The sequence below is a fragment of the Callorhinus ursinus genome, unplaced genomic scaffold, assembly GCF_003265705.2.
Source record: "Callorhinus ursinus isolate GAN/ISIS: 27379988/994484 unplaced genomic scaffold, GSC_fseal_2.0 scaffold9, whole genome shotgun sequence".
In the NCBI taxonomy this organism is placed as follows: domain Eukaryota; kingdom Metazoa; phylum Chordata; class Mammalia; order Carnivora; family Otariidae; genus Callorhinus; species Callorhinus ursinus.
In genome coordinates this window covers 22,931,813-22,952,086 of record NW_027397071.1, presented here as the reverse complement: position 1 = coordinate 22,952,086, position 20,274 = coordinate 22,931,813, and the positions used below count along the sequence as shown (strand labels likewise).

At 47.3% G+C, this 20,274-nt stretch overlaps 1 long non-coding RNA gene across 2 annotated transcripts; it reads left to right on the top strand.

Moving 5' to 3' along the window:
- The first annotated feature begins 3,139 nt into the window (after window positions 1-3,139).
- On the top strand, window positions 3,140-12,796 carry LOC141373356 (uncharacterized). Of its 2 annotated transcripts, XR_012379252.1 has the most exons (4): window positions 3,140-3,231; window positions 6,540-6,679; window positions 7,620-7,726; window positions 12,324-12,796. It is a non-coding gene; the product is annotated as an uncharacterized lncRNA (long non-coding RNA). The 2 variants fall into 2 exon arrangements; XR_012379253.1 differs by lacking the exons at window positions 3,140-3,231; window positions 6,540-6,679 and adding an exon at window positions 6,340-6,466.
- The last annotated feature ends 7,478 nt before the right edge of the window (window positions 12,797-20,274 follow it).

The following is a 20,274-nucleotide window of genomic DNA, read 5'->3' as shown; positions in this document are numbered from 1 at the left end:
TGGCTCAAGGTTTGAAGGCTGGATGGAATTTTGCCCTGTACTTGCAAACATTTGGGGAACTGCTCAGTCAGCCTTCCGGGAAAAACATGCCCTTGTCCTACTGTAGGCCTTCAGCTTGGGTCTTGTCAACACAGGGATCATTGAGAGCCCAGCTCTAAAGCTCAGCCTTCCTTTGTTCCCTGAACATGAAGGGCAAGATGCGGAGTAATCAAAAAAACAAATGACGGAACTATGGTTGTTGGTAGGGATGCCTTCCATGTTTATAGCACTTACCTTTCTGGAAGTCTTGCATGATATCGCTGGACCCACACAACACATCTCGGAGGCGAAGCTGAACCAGACTTTTATCACTATTATGTGGATGAAGAGTAAGAAATTTACAACTATATAAAGACATACGGAGTGAAAGTGTGTATGTGTGTATGTGCACGCAAGGGCACGTATGCATGCTCAGAAAGGAGGAAATATTTAATCATGTACAATTATCCAAGATGACATCTGATGATAGGGGCTTTTGTATCATTTTGACTTTTTGTTTCATATTCCATATCAGGGTTATCTGGAGTCATATTGACTCTGGGGCTCAGACCAAACAGAGTGGGAATCCCCACAGGCAGGAGCCAGCCTGCAGCTGAAGTTCACTGCCCTTGACAAATAAGAGAGGGGAGAACATGTCCTCTGTCACAGTTGTTCTCCTATCTAGAGCCTCTGATAACTCGAGTGGATGGTGGAGAACTGACAACAGCACAGACAAAATGCATAGAATCAATGATCAGAATTTTACAGCATTGTGTAACATTAAAGGACCAAAGGAAGGTGCTTTTTAACTGCATGCAGTGTTCCGGAATTGGGGTTTTCCACCCTGTGTGTTAGGGTCTTTAGTAGCGTGAGTTTCCCCTCTTCCAGAAAACAATGTCTGGCCCAGGTCATCCAAGGGTTATTCTTGGAGCGCTCACTCTTAACCTTCTGCCCTCTGCTATTAACTCTGCAGCACCAATCCTACAACTAGTACAGAGTCTTCCTTCCCTGCGTGCTGGAAACCAGCCCCTGGCCAACCTGGAGAGCCTGTCATCTACTTCATATCATACAGGTTATTGTAAACTTTGCATTTCCCCTTGCCTCCTGCCTGGGAGCTCTTGGGTTTGGTAAAAAAAAAAAAAAAAAAAAAAAAAAAAAAAAAAAAAAAAAAAAGCTGATGAAGCAGATTAGTATCTTATGCTTATTTTCCAACTTCAACTAAAACGATTATAAAATACATATTTTAATGTATATTTAATTTTTAGGCAAAAGCATTAACAGAAATTGAAGGGGTCTAGGTTGGTTCCTAAGAGGTAATATATCATTTGGACAGAAGTGTGTCTGTGCCCATTGTCCCTCCTTCATAGAACACACCCCAGGGAATGCCCAGGTACAGCCTCTGGAAAGGACTGGAATGATTTTTGGCACTAACAGCCCCCATGGCATTTATAACTCTTCCCCTGCATTCCCATGCCTGCTGTGCCAGGCTCCATGTAAAAGTTAGCCTCAAACGTACGGTCCCTGGCCTTAGAAAATTTGCATTCTAGGCTTCTAGGGGTGCCTGGAATGGGAGAGGGAGAGATGCTGAGCTGTACAGGCCTCTCTGGGGCTGGGGAAGGTGGCGGGGGGGGGCGGGGGGAGTGAGGCATATGCAGTGACCCGCTGCAGTTTCAGCTCAGCCCCCAGGTCAGAAAGTCAGTATGGTCGGGCGGCTGAGGGAAGAAGGCTCAGGAATAGGTCGGTCAGTGTCCACTTGGAACAGAGGTCTCAGCTGATCCCACAGGGAGCTCTGAAACTGGGTTGGCCCATCAGAGAGGTCCTGAATGGAGGCAAAAGAGCTAGAGCCTAGAACATCTGCACCATCCAGTCACTGGATACAGTTGTCCCTGGGCTGGGAGTGTAACCTTGGGCTAGGCAGGGCCCTTTGGCTAAGGGCAATGTCTAGGCAGGGACTCAGCTGCCCCACTCAGTGGGCAACACTCCTGGCAGTCAGGAGAATGAGTGCCTCTGTTCTGAAGAGAAATCTGGGCAGTGCATTTCTGCCAGGAACCGGAGAAAGAGGAGGATGAAACTATGGCCTCTGGTTCTCACTGTTTCAGGTCAACCCCTTGGCCTGACCTGTCAGTAGATGAGGCTAGGGGAGGAGAGGAGAGTTTCGAGACGGCCCCACCAGTGGCTGGAAAAGAACAAGCATCATCTGGTTGCTGCTGGGCAGGCCTGGCCTACCGAAGAACTGGCTGCCACCTTGGGGAGGGAGCCCAGATGACCTGCCTTAGCTCAAGTGGAGGCCAACACAGTCAAATAATTTGTCTGAGAAAGGTCCCTAATTGGGAGCTAGTTCTAGGATGGTCTAAATCTACATCACTTGGGGCACCTGGGTGGCTCAGTCAAGCATCTGACTCTTGATTTGGCTCAGGTCCTGATCTCAGGGCTGTGGGATCGAGCCCCGAGTGGGGTTCCATGCTCAGCGTGGAGTCTGCTTGGGATTGTCTCTCCCTTTCCCTCTGCCCCTCCCCTTGCTCTCTTTCTCTCTAAATAAAGAAATCCATCATAAATCAATCACTCAATCGTCAATCGATCAATCAATCTACACCACTTCACTAGATTCCCAAAACTTATCGTACCCAACTCTGCTTTAAGCTTCCTGGTGTACGTCACTTTTAAAGCATGACAGACTCATGGGGACCCCAGTAGGAGAATATCTGAGAAGTGTTTTGAGAAATACCGACCAAAGCCAGGAGCAATGTCTGCCTATCTTTTTTTATTTTTTTAAGATATATTTATTTATTTTAGAGAGCTAGAGAGAGAGAGAACACATGAGTAGGGGGAGAGGGAGAGAGAATCTCAAGCAGACTCCCTGCTGAGCACGGAGCCCGACAGGGGGTTCGATCCCATGACCCAAATCATGACCTGAGTTGAAACCAAGAGTCAGACGCTCAAATGCCTGAGGCACCCAGGTGCCCCTCTGCCTAGCTTTTTATCTTATATGTATTTATCTTCTTCCTCCAAATAAGCTGAATTCACTAAGTCATTTAATCTGGTCCACTTTGGCTCCCAGCTCTCTGTTCACCCACTTGGCACCATTGCCACATCTTTATTTTTCCATCTCATTTGGCAGGAGGGACAGTGGATGGCGGCTGAGGACAGGCTGTGTGAGAACAGAATGGGAGAAAAGTCCTGCACTTTGCCGCTGCCAACCCGTCTCCTGGCCAGGTAGGAGAGTGCTTGGTTGCGGCAGGTGAACTGTGGAAGGTTCCGGGCTTGCATGCCCCAGCCAAGAGCACACCCCATTATCTCTCCCCTAGGTGACTATGCAGAATTGGATATAACACCAGCTTGTCATCATTCCCCAAACTAATCTCACAGAGGACAGGCTGATGCAACGTGAAGCCTGTGACACAGTTAGCTAGCCCCTGGCAACAGTGCTCAAAGTGTGGCAAGGGTGATGAAATATTGCCCCACTGGTTGAAAGAGACTTTGCCACCAACAAAGAGCCATTGTGACAACAAGAAGGCTCCAAAAGCCGGGTGCAGTGTAGACGGGAAAGAGCTCTCTCCCCCTTGTGAAAGACCAAGAGGTTTAACCCTCCAGTGTTTGGCTAATTCCTAAGCCCCACCCCCACGTGGGCACCCAGTAGGGGCAAGGGGCTCTTGGCTGGAAGGCTGCATGCTGGCTAGGTCAGGGATGGCGCCTGGGCCTGTCACCAAGTGGCTTCTGTGGGTGCTAGAGGTACAGAGCGCCACAGGAACCTTACGGGTAATTTTTGTTCTTTTCAAGCCTACTGTGTTTTCTTCAGTTTTCATTCCAGCTGCATCAATTAAACATTTAAAAAATCAAATGACAAATGTTTATTGAAAACCCACGAATGCCAACACTCTCTGAAAAACCCTGGTTCTCTTCTCACACTGCTTCTTCCCATCAGGTCTTCCTCCCTCTTCTCTGTTGAGATACCCCTTCAGGACCCAGCCTGACATCCACCCCTTTCTCCAACGCTTTCCTGATCACCCCTGCCCCGTGCAACTTCTCTTCCTCTCTCTTCATCTCCTGCATTGTGTTCCCAGCCCTCTCCATCCCACCTGTGCGGCCCCAAACCTCTTCTCTTCCCTCCACCTTTTCAGGCTCCCACCATCCCTGGTCTAATTACGGCTCCTTTTTTGTTCTTCCTGCCTTTTGTCTTGCTCCTTTCAATCTGTTCTCCACGCCAAAGTATTTGTTCCAAAAGACAGATATGATCATGTCACCTACTGGTCTGAATGTTTCTATAATAGCTAACACTTACTGAATGCTCACGGCATGTCAGGCTCTAAGTGCTCTACCTGGAGAACTCGTGTAACGCTCACAGTAACTCCACGAAGCAGGCGTTATTTCTCCCATTTCACAGATGAGGAAACCAAGGCCCAGAGAGGTTAAGTAACCTGCCCAAGATCACACAACCAGTAAGTGGCAGAGCCAGCATGTGAACCCAGGCAAACAGGGTTACAGACACCACCCTCTCAAGTAATGCACTATAATTATACTGCTTCTCAATGGCTCTCCACCGCTCTCCAGATAAAGTCCAAACTCCTTAGTGCTCCAGGCCCCTCATTTTATTTATTTATTTATTTTTAAGATTTTATTTATTTATTTGACAGAGAGAGATACAGTGAGAGCAGGAACACAAGCAGGGGGAGTTGGGGAGGGAGAAGCAGGCTTCCCGCTGAGCAGGGAGCCCGATGCGGGGCTCCATCCCAGGACCCTGGGATCATGGCCTGAGCCGAAGGCAGACGCTTAACGACTGAGCCACCCAGGCACCCCCAGGCCCCTCATTTTAAACTCATCGTTTTCCACTTGCCAACAGGCACCCTTTCCTCCCCAGCCCCCAGTGGTGTGCTGCTAAAGGTTTAACAACTGGATCTCCGCAAAATAAAGCCCTGATAGCTCACATTTGCCAGTCTCCGTGGTGTCAGTCCTCCCACCATGGCCCATTTCAGGTGTGACCATGGCCTCCCTGAATTCGGAGTTGGGGAGAGATGGGCACAACCAGCTGGTAGGAGTAGCTCTGGGCTCAGGCACACCACACACTCCACCCGTCTCTACTGCCCACTGGGACTCTGCCCACCAAGGACAGTCCCTTGGACCACACATCACCCATCCACCAGATCACTGACCCATGGTTCACATGTGGATCTGGAAAGTTCCACTGGCAGTCCACATTCATTTCCTCCTGCTCACCACACACCACTGGCAGTCCGCAGGCAGGGCTGAGAACATCGACTAGGTCACGAAGGCTGCTGACCATGCTTCAGTCAGGCACCCGTCCCCTGCATCGCTCCGACAGCCCCTGCACTCCCCCCAGAACACCCCACCCACAGCAGTTACGTCTTCACCCCTTGGACATAGGCCCAAGCCCCAGAGCAACACTACCGCCCTAGCTGCACCCTGCCCACAGAATCCTGGCCTCTTACTTCTGGACAGCTGCCTGGGGCTCATCCTTAGCCTTTCTTCTTCTCAATCCACCCACACCACCAGGCTCCCATGTTTTCTTGTTGCATGATGTGATGATTCCCAAATATGGATGCCATCGGCCTCCCACTCAGCACCTCTCAGGCCTCATCCCTCCTCTTTATCCACAGACCCAGTCTTTCTTCTACAGTCCCAACCTCTGGGACTCCACCCCACAACCCTCAGGGGAGGTGGCCCACCTGTGGGGTTGCACCTCCTATCTCAGAGGGACTCACCCGTAAGCCATGCAGCTCCGGGGTGTTCCTGCTCAGAGGCTGGACAATCTCCCTAACGTCAGGCATGAGCTAGAATGGACACCCCAGGAGCGAGTCCTTGGGGAGGGGGTCATTGCTGCCTCCTCCCAGCTCCTAATTAGAGACCAGGTAATTTAACCCAAGGCAAGTACTTGCTTTCCCTTCGTCTGTCCCTGGTGTAAAGTGCAATAACCCACTTCCGCTGGGTGTGGCTTGGAGGGACATCTCCTTGTTAATTCAATATTTAATATTACTACGTAAATCGTATACACCATATAAGAATGCCAGTTTTTACAGATTCATGAATGAAAGTTAATGCTTCCATGAGACCCCAGCAATCTTCCCCGTTCTTAAGCATTCTGAATCTTGTGGTACCTGGGGTCACGTCTGTGATCACCAGGAGGCATCTTTAAATGCAGCACCGGGTCAGAGATCTGTGGGGCAGCAGGTCAAACACAGAGAAAGTTGACACCGAGGGAGCCGAGCCATCAAACTGCACGGGTGACTCCTCCTGACCAATGCAGAACCATGTGGAACCATGTGGGGCAGTGACTTGAAAGCACTTCAGAGAAGTGAAAAGTTGGGACAAATGTATTAGGTGGCAGTAGGTGTGTGTGTGTGCACGCGCAGGAGAGAGTGACTGCCCTGGGCCGTCCCAGAGATGGTCCCGATAATGACGGGGCTGTCAGCTGCCCTTCCAGCCTCAGCCGGAGGTGAGTGTGCCAGGAAGTGGGCGGCCCTAACTCTCTAAAGGTTTATCTGCACCGTCAAATTCTCTGACTGTAGGAATGTTGGCCGCTCCTGCTACCTGGTCGGCTGACTCCTGCCCAGAGGAAGCCCAGCCTTCGGTGCCCAGAAGAGCACGTCTGCCTTCCCACACTTCCCTCCCGGCTCCCCTCCTTCTTGGAGCCCTCTTCATTACTTAGGTAACCACAGGGGCTCCTCCATTTGGATGGTGTCAGCTGGAATCCTGTCATGATAAACCAATTGTCCTGGATCTTTCATGTCTATCTGCTGGAGATTTCCAGGGAATTTTTCTAGTGCTTATCTGATTAACTGGGAGCCAATTTACTAAGCTCCCAAGTAATGGAATTTGCTTTAAGCTTTGAGACACTGAAACAAAGACGCTTAGACAAAGATGGCGGAGAAAAAATTCACAGTACTACAAAGGCTATGTTGCAGAAATAGAGAAAGAGAAAGACCTTAGGACAGAATTCATATAGCCACGGGGTGGGGGAGGGGCAGGTAGCTGAATCCTAAATGGTAAATGGGTGACAGAGTGAAAGAGGCCTCCTTTTCTATTTAACTAGCCAGCAAGTCATTGTTTTTGAGGCAGTTGAATGATTCCGAATCTGGCACAAGATTATCCAGATCCAACAAGAACTAAGATCTACAAGAAACCAAGCACTCAGGGTAGAAACTGGGCAGAAGGAAGACGAGGTTGGGAGAAAGAATTTTTGTGTATAAGAGTTGCTACTTTGGGGGAGTGGAACCGTGTGAATGTATCACTCCTTTAAGAAATTAAGTGAAAAAAATCTATAGAAAGTTTGATTTACTCCGCTATTTTGAAAAAATACATAACATCCAATTCAACATTTCAATTAGGCAGATCATCTGAAATTAGAGGTTACAAAAGTACCTATTGCTAGGTGTGGAAAACACCATCTGTCAAGGAGTCCCAAGCCCTTTTGAGCTCTTAGTCTGGGGGCAGGGACGTTGCGGGGCTCACGCCTTTTAGGCTTTGCTGAGACATACTCAGTGACCATCATTGTGCCCAGTGGGACCAGGTGGTGAGCAAGGAGCTTCCCGCAAGGCCATAATATCAGAGTCAGTGGCCAGGGCGGTGATTAATGACCTTATTTGCAGAGAGAAACCCTCGGGGAGAAGCCAAGTGCCGAGGAGAGAGGCTGGTGACGCCCTACCCAAGAGACTGAGAGAGGCAGGAGGGCTGTGGACGGCCGCCCAAAAAGCAGGTATGCAGATAGGAGGCAACCCGTAGTGGAATCCATGCCAAAGGATGAGATAAGTGAAGAAAGCAAATTGCACCCTGGTGGGTTTCAGCCTGAGAAGTGTGGTGTACAAAGCTAACACAGTCCACAGGAGCAAATGAGACAGGCTGGCTACTTCGAGCCGAGCTGGACAAGTATCTGTGGGAGAATGCCAGGAAAAACATCATCACACACACATCTCCATATTTAAAGAGGGAGATAATGCCGAGCTTTGGTAAAGTGGAGAAGTTAAAACTAGAACCAAAAGTGTGATTGGTCACCCCAAGGAAGAATGCATACACAAAATAAGAGGGGGCTGTGTTTAAATTAAAAAGTCAGCAGCTATGAGAGATTTGCTGTCAGCCATGCCCCATCCTGGGGCCCCTGTGGGGATGTACAGATAGGGCAGCTTCGGAGGAAGGAAGGCCGGAAGGGCTCTTCGGGGACTCCCCTTTCATGGGGATAAGGTGTCTGGCAGCCTCCAGAATGGGGCCCTTTATGGAAGAGATGCAGGTTCCCCTTGAGCCATAAAATCTCTCCTCTGGTTCCCAGGGGGGCTACAGTAGGTCACCCAAAGGGACTGAACAGCCACAGATGAAAACCATTTCTTTTAGCTCCAAGGCCATCCGTTCCTGCCCTGCTCATGGCCAGCAGGCTGCAAGATGTGAGACCTGAGAGTTACCACAGGTCCCCAAGGCCCTGGAGTGTCCCGGGCTCTGTGGGGTAAGGTCAGCACACACACTTCCAAGACAAGCAGAGAGAGCTGGCTCTGTAATTTCCTACACCAGGGGAGGACACAGAGGTGGGCAGACCATGTAACTTCCCAAAGAGCCCAGCTGGGAAGCTCACCCACACTGTGAGGTTACAACTCCCTAAACTAATTAAAAGGCAGAGCATGAGAATGTCTGGATTGCGGCATAAGCATCTCTTGGGGAAAATACGTCTATGGTATTGCATACCCAGGGCTTCCTCTGCACTCCTAGGAGCCAAGTCGGACACAGGTGATTATGGCTTCAAATGAGATATGTGCGTAGGGATGAGTGTGTGTGTGTGTGTGTGTGTGTGTGTGTGTGAGAAAGAGAGAGAGAGAGGTGGGTCGGGAGAGGGAGAGAGGGAGATGGGGTGGATAAGAACTCAGGCAGAGAGGATTTCACTGGATGGGCAAGAGCCCAGGCAGGCTACCATCTTCCCTCTGATTCTCCTCAAGGACACTGTAGGCAAAGGGCTCACATTGCGCCACAAATGAATTGGTATGGCCGTTAGGGAAAAAGCAAACCAACCAACACACACGCAACAAAAACAAACACCAGAAAAAATTTAAAACCAAAAAACCCTACAACCTATAAGGGGGTGTTTTAGCATTTCAGTCTCTGGGAGGTGGTGGTTTTCTTCCTTCCTTCCTTCCTTCCTTCCTTCCTCCCTCTCTCCCTCCCCCCTCCCCCCTCTTTCTTCTTTCTTTCTTTCCTTCTTTCCTTCCTTTCTTCCTTTCTTCCTTGGTATAATTATTGTTTGAGTTTAACCCTGCTAGGAGCCAGAATGGGCCAAACCAACATTAAGAGTTTCTTCTTTTTTGTGAATTATGAAAAGGAAATTTCTGATTCTTTCCTCGTAATCACACTCCCTCGGGTTTGGGGAAATCCCCTGGTGCAGGAGGGCTGAAGCAACTCCACATCTGTGGATTGAGGGTCCCCATCAGCAGAGTCCCCTCAGGAGCCCTGCCCACCTCGAGGGCCACCAGGAGTTATGTGATCAGAGTGTTGGGAATGCAGCTGAGCTGCAGGATGTCAGATAAAACTCCAAAACCAAGAAAGAGGCAGAGGCAACGTGCCTCCCATCTCTTCCCTGGGGAGGGCCCTGGGGGGAGGCGGGACTTCATCCTGAGACAGTGATGAGTTATTACACTATCCAGGCTTACAAGAAAGGAAGGACAAAGGCTTTTGAGCAAGATACTGGGGGGGGGGGTGTTAACTGTCCCTCGCCCTGGCTCCACTGGGAATCAATCCCAAGTCCTTGAAGAAGATTCTGAGTTGAAACAGCAAGAACCCCTTGAGGCATCTAACAGAAGAGCCGTGACCCTGGTCACAGGTGGGGACCACCAGAAAGGACATGTGACTTCAACAATGGCAGAGGCAGTGGTGGCTGACACAGGCCACCCTGAGGTGGAGTCCAGTGGGGCTCTGACTCCAGCCTCAGGAAAACTTGGATGGTGGCTAAAAACTGCGTGAGGCTCCTGGACTCTGTCAGGCAAAAAAGCTGGGCTGTGCCCTCAGTGGTCTTGGAATTCTGGTGACTTTCTGAGGAGGAAGATCAGAGTCAAATGTATTTTTGTTGCCACTGTGGTGCCCCTTGCTGACTGCGTCCCTCGGCCAGGCGTCAGGTGGGCGGGTGCTCCACACACAGGACGATGGCATGGATCCTGGCAACATCCCTGTAAGCACGTCAGAGGGTAGGAACTCAGAGAACGAGAAATTGTCTTCAGAAAAAGAAACTGCTGATTCAAAAGCTTATCATCGATGTGTCCAACTTCCACTTGGTGGGAAGACTACCCATACGCAGGGAATTATTGGGGAGGGAGGGAGGGGGGACAGGAGGCTGTGGGTGCCACCCCCACCCTGCCCTGGCCTGCCCTCGGTTTTCTAGAGAGTTAACAAGTTGTTTCAGGACCACCAAAGGCAGGATGTCCATTTTGGTTCTTCTGCACTGATGGTTGTCCTCTCCCGCCCCTTCCACCCAGGCCCGGCTCTCAGGGGAAGCTCTGAGGAACTTCTGAGGCTGCTTGGAGAACAGCTGGAGGCACCCGCACTACCCCTTTAGCCCTGGACTCCGTGTTCCCAAGTCCTGCCCTCACCCAGCATGAGCAACACTAGGCCATGTTTATTGAATACGTCATATATCCGCGTACTGTATTTCCATCTTATCCTTACAAGGTTAAGTCTGCTTTTATGTCCATTGTATAGATGAGGAAACCCAGTCACAGAAAGAGGAAGTGACTTGTCTGAGGTCACACACACAATCTAGTCCGAGGGCCATCCCTACCGCCACCGTGCCATGGTTGTGGTCTTGCACTTCAGATAGGAACTGAAGGCAAAATGGTGAGAAACATGAAATATCACCAGTCCCCCGGGAAAGCCATCTGCTTTAACGGCTGGAACCCAGAGTCCTGTTTCCTTAAGATCCTGCTTCTTATTATTACCTACAAAAACTGGGACAGGTTATATGACTTCTCTGGCTCCCTAGTTCTTTCCCCAAGGGAACAGTTGAGTGGACCAAGCATTGTGGCTGGATTTGGAATAGGTAGAATACTCTGAAGCTGCTAAGGAAGTGAAATTAGAATCAGAAATTAGAATGCCCGCTCAGTTTTCTAAATTGTGTGGTGTTGTGGCCTAGATGAGATCATCACAGACTTTCAGAGCTATTGGGACCTGCAGATCTTCGAATCCATGCTCTGAAGGACCTTCCGAATTAACAGGATGAACGTCTCACTCAACCCAAGAATCCTTCTAATCATACTCCTGGGAAAGGGGCACCTGGGTGGCTCAGTCGGTTAGGCGGCTGCCTTCGGCTCAGGTCATGATCCCAGGGTCCTGAGATCGAGCCCCGCATCGGGCTCCCTGCTCAGCCGAGAGCCTGCTTCTCCCTCTCTCTCTGCCTGCCTGCCACTCCCCCTGCTTGTGCTCTCTCCCTCTACCTCTCTCTCTGTCAAATAAACAAAAATAAATTAAAAAATTTTTAAAAAATCATACTCCTGGGATGGTGCTGGGGCCCTTCTGGGCCAGGGAACTCTCTAGGCCACCAGGAAGCTATCCCTTCTCTGCAAAGTCATCCACAGGTAGCGTGCCATAGCGTTCTCCCAAGCTGCTTCGTAGATTGCACTGTGTCTGTGTCCCTCCCGCCAGAGGCGAATTCTCCCCTCTGGACTGGCTAGAGTAAACCATGTCCCACTTGCCCATGGCAGCCCTTGACAGAAAGGTGAGTGATCATGCCACCCCTGATACTCTCTTCTCCCTCATTTCCACAGCCCTCACCGCCCTTTTCCCTCTTCTCTGAATGCACTTGTTCCCCTTGCCTTCCACGGGTTCTACAAATATTTACCGAGTGCCTACCGGAAAGATAGTACACGTTGAGTGTGACAGGCAAAGCACAATACCTGTCTTGAGGGGCTGTCTTGGAACGGGTGGATGGAGTACCTTCAGACGGTGGCTATATGGTGTGGGAAGCACTATGCTGGGGTCAGCACGGATGGGGGGACGAGGGGCTCTGAAAGCTCAGAGGATGGAGCAGCTGACAGGTGGCAGGGTGCACACTTGTGTGTGTGCATGCGTGTGCCGCATGCGTGTGCGTGTGTTCGAAACTGCATTCTAGAGGAAAGAGGAAGCCCAGGTCTGGGAACAGCCCGTGGTTTGGAACTACTAGATTCCAGGTTGTGGCGGACTGGAGGTAGGTTTGAGAGGGCAACAGGGGCCAGATGGTGAAGGATGATGCATGAGACTATTCTGAGGGCATTAGGGAGCTCTCCAAGGCCGGTAAGCAGGAGAGCAACACAATCAAATGTAGATTTTAAGAATAATCCCTCTGATTGCAGGTTGGAGAGAGGCCTGGGGGCAGACATGCCTGGAGGCAGGAGACGCCATAGCTTGAGCAGAGCACAGCAAGACTCTAACCTGCCTTATACTGAACGCTGAGCTTCTATCAACGGGCCTGTGATGATAAGCTAACCAGCCTTCGCAGCTCGCTCTTGTTTCATAGCCACAGGCAACTGAAACACTTTCTATAGGAACAGCAATGCCGGCTCTCTCCCAGCATCTACCTCCACGACCAGTTGTTTCAAATTTAATCTCGGCAATTTCGGTTCCTTCTTTCAGGCTATTAAAATCTGTGTGCCGGGGCGCCTGGGTGGCTCAGTCATTAAGTGTCTGCCTTCGGCTTGGGTCATGATCCCAGAGTCCTGGGATCAAGCCCCGCAACGGGCTCCCTGCTCCGCAGGAAGCCTGCTTCTCCCTCTCCCTCTCCCCCTGCTTGTGTTCCCTCTCTCACTGTGTCTCTCTCTGTCAAATAAATAAGCAAAATCTTAAAATAAATAAATGAATGAATGAATGAATGAATGAAATCTGTGTGCCTCTTGATTCAACCCCTTCATTTTTACTCAAGGGGAGTTACTGAAGGATTTGCCAAAGGACACGCAGTTCATCAGTGATGGAAGCAACACCAGAAATCTGAACCCAGGTTTTCTAACTCCTACACCAGGCAGCCTGTTACTCTGCGTCTCCAGGAAACTGATCTGTTTAGAGGAACCGGAATCAAGATGGACTAGAAGTAGCTTACTCGGAAGCACAGGTCTCAGTTTACAGACCCCCAAAGGCAGGAAGGGAGGACCCCATATCCCTTTCTAGTATTTCCTCCTGTTGACTGAAAGGATCCCTGAGTTTGAATCTAGGATCAACAGAGATGGCATTACATGTCCTCAGGCAGCTGAAGGTCACAGTTGTTCAAAGCCAATCACAAAGGCGCTTGACAATGTCAGAAGGCTGAGAAAATTTCATAGGGTGAAAAAAAATCTTACAAGCAAGTGAATGCTTAACAAAAGCTCCTCTATGGAACTGAACTAGTTCAGGACGTAAAAGCTGTTCAGGGAGACTGGACAGGTGATGGGAAATGGGACACCCGTGGGGGTGGGGGTGGAGGAGGAAGCCTGCAAACAGAAAGCTTCTCTGGATGAATGCCCAGAGAATCAGGGTCCTTCTCAGTTGGGATCTAATCCACTTCTGTCTCTGGACAGAATTTCTTCGGTGACCGGTTTCCCCTGGGCCCTGCTCACTAGTTTCTGACCCTCGGTGCCCGGAAGGGGCAGTGGACTATATGCAGAGCCCCGTGCCCAGATTGGCCGGTGTATCCTAGATCAGTCCACCCCCCACCACGCACACCACACCTTCATTAGCTCTTTTCCTCTTTTCTAATCTTCCTTTGATGTCAATGCTTTCTTTCTTTCCTTCCTTCTTTTTTTTTAAAAAACACAACAGTCTTCTACTTCCAACCAGCTCATACTGCATCTCCTCCGGTGAACTCATAGGAACTCCACCCCTTCCCAAGACCCAACCCTTTCCCCATAAGCCATCCCCTCATTCCCCACTTGAATCCCAACCTCAAGTTCCACAAGTGCAAGGCTCTTTCTGTTCTTAAGCCGAGTGCCATTACGGAAACATTAAAACTGTCAAACGAGCAAGAATTTTATTGATCCCCTCAAAACCATATGCTCATTCCTCTAATAATACCTGTTGATTGAACCAATTTCCTAAAGGGAGCTGGAAGCAATGAGGAGCAATTCCAAAATATACTCTTAAGGTGGAGATGATGCAAACAAACCTTCACCTACTTTTCACATACCAGGCACCACAAGCATTTTTAGGAGCAGCAAATCAAGTCCCTGTGCATTTTGCTCTGAGCCCCCAAGCTGGAGGAGCCCCACACAGCCTGGACCGAGTCCTTGACCTCTCCCAAATCTGTTCCCCATGGTCTAACAAAACTCTCCTCCGTGAAGTGGTGGCCTGAACTGATCCAGCTCAGATCAGGTGGCAAGAGCTTCACTAAAGCCATCGACCGGAGAATACTTTTATCAAGAGCATTTTCTATAGCTTTCTGTCTGGTTTCTCACACATCTTCAGTGACACCTGAAAAGCTTTGTGGAAGTGAGATGTATTTGTCTGTGTCTGGGTTACTCAAATTGCTTCTCTTACTTGCCAGGAAATTCTGATTTCTGGCAAGAGATGCCCACTTCAAGTCCCACACGGTGGAAAAGAAAGCCTCACTGACACAGAGACTTCCCGAGGATTAAACACAAACCACGTTTAAAAAAAAAAAGAAAAAGGAAAGAAAGAAAAGAACTAAAACAGAAGCTTCCTCTGCTTGCCCACTCAGCATGCCATCTTTCAGAGAGATGCACGGCACTGAGCTGCTCTTGGCCATCAGCCATTGGCCCAGATTATCATTCTGGTGCCTTAACTTGCAACATATCACCAACTGAACCACTGCTGCATCCAGGTGAATCTGAGTTTAACCCCGCTCAGCCCTAGTCTCCTTTAAAGCCAGCGGAACTTACCTAATGACGTGACGCGGACACTGTCCCTCTCCCAGCCTGGGGCAGCGCGCGTGAGGGGACTCAGAGGTGCATCTGCTACCCTCAGCCCCTCAGAAGCCGCGTCAGGAGCCACGTAGGCTCCCTCCTGCCCAGCCTCTAGCTGCCCAGCGGCTGGGGAATCACCAGGTGAGCCGGTCAGGTACAGGAGGTTTGCTCTGTGATTGCTTCGATCCACAGGCCGCTTTCCATCCTGAGCCGGAAGAATGAAGGAGGGTTGTGGGGGGTTTTTGTGGGGTTTTGTTTTGTTTTGTTTTTTTTGGTTTTTGTTTTTTAGGAAATATTTTCAACAAATTTCCTTTTCTATGGGTGTACAAGAAGGTGCATTGCAATCTGTAAGAGGAAATAACTGAGGAAAACTGTTTGCCAAATGGAGACTGAAATAAATTCTGGTCAAGTAGGCCCCTCCCACTCCTATCCGCCGGGCACAAGTTCCAAGACCTCCGGTGGATGCCCGAAACCGTGGTTGGTACCAAACCCAATTCATACTGTGTTTTTCTCCTATACGTATATATGTACTTATGACAGAATCTAATTTATAAGTTAGGCCCAGTAAGAGATTAATAATAAAATAGAACAATTATAACAGTATACTGTAAGTAGAGCTTACTTTGAAAAATGTTATGTGAATGTGGTCTCGCTCAAAATACCTTATTGTACTGTACTTTCGGTTCTTCTCGAGATGATGTGGAATGGTAAGACACCTATCTAAGAAGATGAAGTGAGGTGAGTGATGTAGGCATTGTGATGTAGCGTCATATACTACCATTGACCCTCTGACCGTATGTTGGAAGGAGCATCTGCTTCCAGATGGCGGCTGACCTCAGGGAACTGAAACCATGCAAAGTGGGACCTCGGCTAAGGGGGCCTACTGTATTTCCATATAGCGGAACGCGAAAGAAAAGTATCTATGTTTGCTGCTGTGGAAAGTTCTCTAAGGTATACTGCTGGGTGGAGGAAAAAAAACAAGTTGCAGATAATATTTGCAATACAGTCCAAATTGTGTTTTTGTATATGCTGAGAAAAATGTCTAGTGTGATTCACAAGAAATTTGGAACAGTGGACGCTCTGGGGAGAAGAACTGGAGTGGAGGAATAATCTTACTTTTTTGGCACTTTCTGGATTTCTTTCTTTCTTTCTTTCTTTTTTTTTTTTAATTTTGAGAGAGGGAAGGGGAGGATGGAAAGAGAAAGCGAGAGAGAGAGAATCTTAAGCAGGCCCCACACCCAGCATGGAGCCTGATTCAGGGCTTGATCTCACAACCCTGAGATCATGACCTGAGCCCAAATCAAGAGTCAGATTTGCTGACTTAACTGCAGATACGCTTAACTGACTGAGCCACCAAGGCACCCCTGGATTTTCTTTTTTTACCTCTTTATGTACATAGTACTTTTACAATAAAAGAAGTTTTTTAAAATTCCTTTCTTGCCTAATGAAAAATATTTTTGTCAGCTAGACAGGAGCTTCCAACAAACAAAAATCTGTCTATTAGAAATCAAACTACACTGGGTGATTTTGAAAAGAGAAACTCAATATCCCATAAAAGTATATTGAACAGTAGAGCTCAGGGAGACTGGGGGAGGGAGATGTCTTCAGGAGACGGATTCTGATACTGCCCCAAGTTGAGAAACACTGACTGAACATACTGCATTTTTATTTTTATAATTTTATATGCTAGAAAATTTCAGCAGATAGAGAAAACACTTCAATGAACCCTGATGTACCAACACCAAGTTTCATTAAATAAGATGGCTAATCCTGTTTCATACCGAAACAATCCCCACTTTCTTTCCAACTTCCAAACATCATGTCATCTTATCTGAGGGTATGTATTCTGATAAGAACTCTCTTTTTTAAAACATTACCATCTTACCATTAAGATAGGTTCTTAAAAATTGTCAATAATTCCTTTATATCATTAAATATCTACTAAGTACTCAAATTTTCTGTCTATACATTGGATTGGGTTGCTATGTCTATTATGTCCATTTTAATTTATAAGTTTCTCTCCCTCTGTTTTTCCCTTGCAATCTATTTGTTGAAGAAGCCAAGTCATTTGTCCTACAGAATTTCCCACATTCCAGACTTCGCTGATAATATGCCTGTGGTATTTCTGAATGTGTTCTTCTGCCCTTCTGTTTCCTGTAAATTGGTAGTTAGAGCTAGACTTGTCTGATTAGCGTCTAATTCTTTGGCAATAATATATAATGTCCTGTGTCTTTCTGTGATACTAACTGCCCTTGATTATTTTTGGTTGAATTATGTCCCCCTAAAAGATATGTTGAAGTCCTAACCCCCATGTCTGTGGATATAATCAAGTTAAAACAAGGCCCACCCTAACCCAGCCCTTGTGAGAGAAGGAACATTTAAACACAAACGGACTTAAAAGATGACCATGTAACCAGAGAGGCAGAGATTGGAGTGTTGCATTTACACGCCAAGGAATGCCAGGGATTGCCAGAAAACACCAGAAGCTAAAAGAGGACAGGAAGGATCCTCTCCTAGAGCCTCACAGGGAACATGGTGCTGCCAACACCTTGATTTTGGACTTCTCCAGAACTGTGAGCCAATAAATTTCTGTTTTAAGCCACCAGTTTGTGGTACTTTTTTATGGCCACCCTAGGAAACTAGTACAATTGTCACTGTCTAGGACCATTATTTCTTTAAAGGTTTGCAAAATGATGACATTCCTTCTAGATACTCCTATAAAAAGAGACATCCCCTCTCCTACTATTTGGTTACCCTGAAGTTTAATTTATGTGGCCAAGGCAGATTCTCTTTACTCACCTGTTTTCAGAACAGTGAGTTGGTTCTTCATCATCCAAAGATGAACAATGGCATTATTTTTTTCTATCATTATGAACTTGTGAATTTTCAGCATGATTCATGGGTTTCGATCCTTTTTGGTTTTTCTTATTAGTGTTTAAATTGTCCCATTTGTGGCCACTGAAAGCCTTGACAAGTTGACTTCTGAGTCCTTTTGGCATGATCCCAGAAATTGCAGGTACGTGTGGTGCTCCAGGCTCATTGTGTGTATTCCTGCCTCTGACCAGAACCACTCATTTCCCCAAGGAGCCCTGGTTCTACTTAGTGGGAAATACTATTTGGAGACTATGATCTGGCACTGGGGGCATGCATTGTATTTGATTGGTCATTGTCTCTGAGCCTTTTTAGGGGACAGAGCTAGGAAATAGATTTTTCAAAATAAGAAAATGTATCGGGGCGCCTGGGTGGCTCAGTCGTTGGGCGTCTGCCTTCGGCTCAGGTCATGACCCCAGGGTCCTGGGATCGAGCCCCACATCGGGCTCCCTGCTCGGCGGGAGGCCTGCTTCTCCCTCTCCCACTCCCCCTGCTTGTGTTCCCTCTCTCGCTGTGTCTCTCTCTGTCAAATAAATAATCTTTAAAAAAAAAAAAAAGAAAGAAAATGTATCATCAGTTCATACTAAATTTTTTTTTATTTGACAGAGAGCGAGCGAGCGAGCGAGCACAAGCAGGGGGAGCGGCAGGCAGAGGGAGAGGGAGAAGCAGGCTCCCCGCGAGCAGGGAGCCCGATGCGGGGCTCGATCCCAGGACCCTGGGATCATGACCTGAGCCGAAGGCAGACGCCCAACGACTGAGCCACCCAGCCGCCCCCATACTAATATTTTTCAAATTTAAGATTATAAAATATTTACTAAATTTTTAAAATATATTTTTAATTGAAGTATAATTAACCTAGTGTTATAGTAGTTTCAGGTGTACAATATAGTGATTCAACAATTCTGTACATTACTCCGTGCTCATAACAAATGTACTCTTAACCCCCCTCACCTGTTTCGCCCACCCCCCACCTACCTCCCTTCTGGCAACGACCGGTTTGTTTTCTGTATTTGAGTCTGGTTTTTTATTTCTTTTTCTTTGTTTCTTAAATTCCACATGACTGAAATCATGTGGTATTTGTCTTTCTCTGTTTGACCTATTTTACTTAGCATTATACTCTCTAGGTCTCTCCATGTAATTGCAAATGACAAGATGTCATTCTCTTTTACGGCTGAATAATATTCCATTTATATATACACCACCTCTTCTTTATCCGTTCATCTACAGGTGGACACTTGGGTTGCTTCCATATCTCAGCTATTGTAAATAATGCTTCAATAAACATGAGGGTGCATATATCATTTCGAATTAGTGTTTTTATTTTCTTTGGGTAAATACCCAGCAGTGGCATTACTGGATATTATGGTATTTCTATTCTTCATTTTCTGAGGCACCTCCATACTGTTTTCCACAGTGGCTGCACCAGTTTGCATTCCCACCAATAGGGCATAGAGGGTTCCTTTTTCTCTACATCCTTGCCAACACTTGTTTCTCGTCTTTTTGATCCTAGCCATTCTGACAGGCGTGAGATGATATCTCCTGGTTTTGATTTGCATTTCCCTAATGATTAGTGATGTTGAGCATGTTTTCATGTGTCTGTTGGCCACTTGTACGTCTTCTTTGAAAAGATGTCTGTTCAGGTCCTCTGCCCATTTTTAATCAGATTATTTTGTGTGTGTTTTGTTTTGTTTTTGTTTTTTGGTGTTGAGCTGTGTAAGTTATGTATTTGGACATTAACCCCTTATCAGATACATCATTTGCAAATATCTTCTCCCATTCACTAGGCTGCCTTGTTGTCTTGTTGATGGTTTTCTTCACTGTACAAAACTATTTTAATTTGTAGTCCCAATAGTTTATTTTTGCTTTTGTTTCCCTTGCCTCAGGAGACATATCTAGAGAAATGTTGCTATAGCCAGTGTCAAAGAAATTACTGCCTATATTTTCTTCTAGGAGTTTTAGGTTTCGGATCTCACATGTAGGCCTGTAGCCCATTTTGACTTTATTTTTGTGTGTGGCGTAGTAAAGTGGTCCTGTTTTCCCAAGACCATTTGTTGAAGAGACTGTCTTTTCCCCAGTGTGTGCTCTTGCCTCCTTTGTCATAGAATAACTGACCGTGTAAGTGTGGGTTTATTTCTGTGTTCTCTATTCTGTTCCATTGATCTATGTCTATTTTTGCGCTGGTACCATTCTTTTTTGATGACTACAGCTTTGTAGTATGTCTTGAAATCTGGGATTGTGATACCTCCAGCTTTTTTCTTCTTTCTAAAGATTGCTTTAGCTATTTGGAGTGGTTCCATACAAATTTCAGGATTATTTGTTCTAATCTGTGAAAAATGCTATTGGTATTTTGATAGGGATTGCATTCAATCTGTATATTGCATTGTGTAGTATGGACATTTTAACAATATTGGTTCTTCTAATCCATGAGCATGGAAGAGAATGTCTTTCCATTTGTTTGCGTCATCTTCCATTTCTTTCATCAATGTTTTATAGTTTTCAGAGTACAGGCCTTTCACCTCCTTGGTTAAGTTTATTCCTAGGTATT